Source organism: Natator depressus, chromosome 14 (genome assembly GCF_965152275.1).
Source record: "Natator depressus isolate rNatDep1 chromosome 14, rNatDep2.hap1, whole genome shotgun sequence".
NCBI lineage: Eukaryota > Metazoa > Chordata > Testudines > Cheloniidae > Natator > Natator depressus.
The window spans coordinates 36,565,433-36,570,978 of record NC_134247.1 but is presented as its reverse complement, the minus strand read 5'-3'; the positions used below and the strand labels follow the sequence as shown (position 1 = coordinate 36,570,978).

At 44.7% G+C, this 5,546-nt stretch overlaps 1 pseudogene; it reads right to left on the bottom strand.

Moving 5' to 3' along the window:
* Positions 1 to 3,697: 3,697 nt before the first annotated feature.
* On the bottom strand, positions 3,698 to 4,617 carry LOC141998184 (olfactory receptor 10A4-like; annotated as a pseudogene).
* Positions 4,618 to 5,546: the final 929 nt, after the last annotated feature.

Sequence of the window (5,546 nt, the reverse complement as noted above, 5' to 3'; positions counted from 1 at the left end):
CTTTAAATTCTCGAGGGTTCTCCTGGTCCTGCTTGCAGACCAGGGGCTCTGTAGGGAAGCATGAGATCAGTGTCTTTCAGCAGTCAGTCTGGAAAGAGCCAGCCTAGAGCAATGTTGGGTGAGTTGGGTCTCTCTGCCCTAGGGAGCAGCCTGCTTTTTCTCTCTCAGGTTTTGGTTCTTGTGCATTAGGGTTTTGGATTTTATGCAATAAAGTCATGTTCCGTTGCAACCTTCCAGAGAGAGTATTTGATGTTTTAATCTAACTTCCCTGTTTGTATGCTGTGAGCATAACAGTACCCAGGGCAATTCCCATAGCTTTTATCTCCCATCTCCCAGCCCTTTAAACAGGGATTGCATGCCTTTCTGTCTCCCTGACAACTCGCCTGTTTCACATGGATGCTCACTCCTTTCCGCAGTTGTTTTCAAAATGTCCTTCTGTATTTTCCCATAAAGTGGAAGTTCTGTGCATGTTCCTGACCCTGTAGCTGCTAGTTGTCTTCAGCAGAGCCTTTCCTCCACTGACCGGAGTGTCAGCTGAGAGCTCTCAGCAGCTGTCGGGAGGCATTGAGCACTGCATCATCTCTTTGCAGTGTTCTTCCAGATTACAAGGTAGATCAACCACACCTATTCCTCTGTCTAACCCACTTAAGGAATTTGGACCCCCAATTCCCATTAAAATAATAATAATATATATTCAGTGCAGCAAGTCAGTTATTTAAAAATAAAATACATAGCATGTAGGATGTACATGTCCTCAGAATTTACAGCTCCTGGTTCTGACCTCACCTGGGCAGCTGTAAAATGGGAGGATCTCTGGCAAAAGTTAATATTGCAAAAAACAGTTTGTGAGATCAGAATTAGACCTCGTGGATTTATTCATGTGAAGAAAGGCTGCAAGATTGTTGTTGTTAAAGCAATTCCTTTACTCTCTCTTAGCTCTGCTGACCTTTTTAGTGTGGTCTATAACTTCCCAGTGGCTAGCATCCTTTGAGGAACAGCAGATCCTTTGAGGCTCTGCATAGCTTGAATTAAGGTCCTGATTCAGCAAAGCCCTCAGGCCCAGATTTTTGAAGCTATTTGGGGTTGCTGAGCTCACTGTTGCAACAATGCCTAACTGATTGAGGAGCCTAAATTCCATTTTCAAAAGGGATATAGGCATGGAAGAGTCTAAATCCCATTGGCTGTCAATAGAAGGTAAAGTCCTCGGTGCCTAAATCTGGGAAAAAGTGAGTTAGGCTTGGGCATTGCGATGCTGAGTGCCGCAGCACCTAAATAGCTTTAAAAATCTGGCCTTAAGGCACCTATGTTGCCTAAATACTGTTGAAAATCCCACGAGGCATCTATCTGCAACTTTGGGTGCCTAAATGCCTCTGGATATCTGTCCTTCTGCCCTTTCTTAAGGTGATGGGATGTTTGTGCCTTTGAAAGTCCCACCTCTGAGTTTTAGTATTTTTATTTGTACCTAGATGCACCTCATAGAGAAAAAGAAAAGGAGTACTTGTGGCACCTTAGAGACTAACCAATTTATTTGAGCATGAGCTTTCGTGAGCTACAGATCACTTCATCGGATGCATACTGTGGAAACTGCAGAAGACATTATATACACAGAGACCATGAAACAATACCTCCTCCCACCCCACTCTCCTGCTGGCAATAGCTTATCTAAAGTGATCATCAAGTTGGGCCATTTCCAGCACAAATCCAGGTTTTCTCACCCTCCGCCCCCCCACACACAAACTCACTCTCCTGCTGGTAATAGCCCATCCAAAGTGAGCACTCTCTTCACAATGAGTCCTCCAGGCTCAGGCTAGAACACAGGCTCTAGGACCCGGCAAGATTGGAGGGTCCCAGAGCTTGAACTCCAGCCCAAGCCCAGAAGTCTACACTGCAATGAAACAGACCCACAACCCGAGCCCTGAGAGCCTGAGTCAGCTGGCATGGGCCAGCCGTGGGTTTTTCTTTGCAGTGGACAAACGCTTTGAGTCTCTTCAGCACAATTTCTCTGTGAGCCTTATGCCCTGCCCATGAATTTCTGAAGATTGAAATATCATCAACGGAGGCCAAGTAAACGTGGTTTACAACAGAACAGGGACTTGATTCATTTTAGGCTAGTTACAAAATGTTCCGAGCCTTGTGGCTTTTGGAACTGATGCACTTCCTCACGAACCTGCACATGAAACTGAGCTGGAAACTTTAGCAAATATTTGAGCCCTCGCTGCTTGGCAGGTTCCCTTGCTCTTCTGAAAGCTGATCTCTGTTCAGCCACATCTTTCTCAGAACTTTGAAAAATCATTATCTCATTTTGTGGCATCCCCCAAGAGCTGGCTGCATTATTATTTTTCTTTTACAGTAAATCTGAGAAATTTGATAATCAGTGTGTGAGGTCTGGCAAGCCAGGGTCTGCTGAGCTCTTTCTAAACCAAATTTAAAATCATCCAGCATTACTCAGCAGGACTGACTGGACTCGGTGCAAGTGTGTGTCCACTTGGGGACCCGTGACCTGCGGTGATAACAGTGACCCAAAACAGCCTTCTTAAAACAGTGTTGTTTAATCTTAACAGTAGGAACACAACACAGCAAGAGACAAGGCAGGCTATGCTTCCTCGAAGAACCCCCCCAGCCTCTGGAGGTCAAGAGGCAATTGCACCCTCTAAACCATCTCAGCAAACCAGGCTCTCCTCTATTCAGGAGGGATGCAGTCCTGGGAAAGCTGGGCTAGCAGGCCCACCATGGGTGGGCAGAGGTAGCATGTCACAGTTAATTGTCCTTGGTGTTTGCAGAGGAGCTCTTCTCTGAGCTATTGTTTGTCTTCCTGGGTCATTTCCTGAACACCCAGCTGTTGAATTAACCCAATAGGTGTATACAAAAACATCTTTACAATATTCAGACAAACATCATACAGTATTCACAGATTGCTACAGGGTAGCCCATAGAGCTCACTTTAGCATTTATTTTATTCAGCAGTAATGCAAGAAACCTACAGGCCTGTACCCTGTAAGACTGGAGTTGTTAATTATTTTTTGTCAAGGTCCAAATTTCTTAGTCAAGGTATAGTCAAGGTCCAGACTTCAGAGAAACATTTTTCACACCACAGTAACAATAATAACAACAAGTAATTTCAAAGATTTTGAAGTCCATTCAAAAACATCTGGCGGTCTGGATTTGGCCTGCAGTCCACCTATTAATTACCCCTGACATAACATATTATAAAAGTTGTATCCCAGCCTGTGTGCAGGGGGAGAGAGTGATGTAGCCCTTGGGAGGTGCCAGGATGATGGCCACTGGTGATAATGAGGAAGGTGATGGTGATGAGGATGATAATGGCTAACATTTCTGGTTGTTCTGCAAGGGATGGTGGGAGCATATGGATGTTCAGATGTACAGTATGTATTATTTCAGTCTACCTTGCTGGGTTCGAGTGTTTGTGACTTTGCTGAATGTATTAATAAACGATTACAAAGACAGAAGGGTTCCTAAAGTGTGAGTGTTGCAACCGTGGACATCGGGGTTCCCAGCTGAACAGTAACTTTAATAATACTGGGCCTGATACTGGGACAAGAACCTTCAATACCTCAAAGTGATAACTGGGAATTCTTAAGTAATCAATATAATTCATATACGATTCATAGATCAGGCTACAACAGGCAACTCCAAATCCATCACAAGACTATTAAAATAATATTTTTCCCCCCACTTTTCAAATAAATATTTTTCTGGCCATCACCCTTCTCAGGGCTTCCTTTACCTCCTTGTTCCTCAGGCTGTAGATCAAAGGGTTCAGCATTGGAGACACCACTGAGCAGAACAGGGAAAGCAGTTTGTCACTGCTGAGTGAGACGCTGGATTTGGGCCTAAGATACGTCACGATGCCAGACCCGAAAAACAAGGTCACCACGATGAGGTGGGAGGAGCAGGTGGAGAAAGTTTTGCTCCTGCCCGCAGCTGACGGAATACTGAGGATACGGATGTAGGATACAAGGATGAGCAGGAAGGGGACCATGATGAAGGTGACAGCGATGGTGTAAACAGCTATTTCATTCCTGTAGGTATCCGTGCAGGCCAGCTTCAGCAGTGGGGGCAGGTCTCAGAAGAAGTGGTTGATGCTATTAGGCCCACAGTAGGGCAGAGGGAATATGAAAGTTTCTGCTCAACTCCCACCAGCACCCTGATGAGCCAGGACACACTTGAGAGCTGGAGACACACACCTCTGATCATCATGGTCGTGCGCAGTGGGTGACATATGGCCATGTAACAGTCATATGCCATGGCAGACAGCAGGCAACACTCAGTGATCCCCAGGAAGGAGAAAAAATACATCTGTGTGGCACAGCCCAGGAAGGAAATACTCTTGTCCTCAGAGAATAAGTTCACCAGCATCTTGGGGATAGTGGACGAGGTATAACCGATTTCCAGAAAGGACAAATTCCGAAGGAAGAAATACATGGGGGACTGAAGGGCAGGGTCCACCACCGTGATCGTGATGATGAGGATGTTGCCCACCACAGTGATGAGGTACAACAGCAGCACCAGAAAAAAAAGTGAAACTCAGAGCTCCAGGATGTTGAAGAAAGCCACAAAGAAGAACTGTGTCACAACTCTGTGGTTCCTGCTAGCCATGTCCTACAGTTGTTTTCTATCTGTGGAGATAATAAAATCATAGAAGCATAGGACTGGAAGGGACCTCGAGAGGTCATCTAGTCCAGTCCCCTGCACTCATGGCAGGACTATGTATTATCTAGACCATCCCTGGCAGGTGTTTGTCGAACCTGCTCTTAAAAATCTCCAGTGATGGAGATTCCACAGCTCCCTAGGCAATTTATTCCAGTGCTTAACTACCCTGACAGTTACAAAGTTTTTCCTAATGTCCAACCTAAACTACCCTTGCTGCAATTTAAGCTCATTGCTTCTTGTCCTATCTTCAGAGGTTAAGGAGAACAGTTTTTCTCCCTCCTCCTTGTAACAATCTTTTATGTACTTGAAAACTGTTATCATGTCCCCGCTCAGTCTTCTCTTCTCCAGACTAAACAAACCCAATTTTTTCAATCTTCCCTCATATGTCATGTTTTCTAGACCGTTGATCATTTTTCTTGCTCCTCTCTGGACTTTCTCCAATTTGTCCACATCTTTCCTGAAATGTAGAGCCCAGAACTGAACAGAATACTCCAGTTGAGGCCTAATCAGCCAGGAGTAGAGTGGAAGAATTACTTCTCATGTCTTGCTTACAACACTTCTGCTAAGACATCCTAGAATGATGTTAGTTTGTTTTTAAACAGTGTTACACTGTTGACTCATATCTAGTTTGTGATCCACTATGAGCCCCCAGATCCCTTTCCGTAGTGCTCCTTCCTAGGCAGTCATTTCCCATTTTGTATGTGTACAACCGATTGTTCCTTCCTAAGTGGAGTACTTTGCATTTGTCATTATTGAATGTCATCCTATTTACTTCAGACCATTTCTCCAGTTTGTCTAGATCATTTTGAATTTTAATCCTATCCTGCAAAGTGCTTGCAAACACTCTCGGCTTGGTATGGTCCGCAAACTTGATA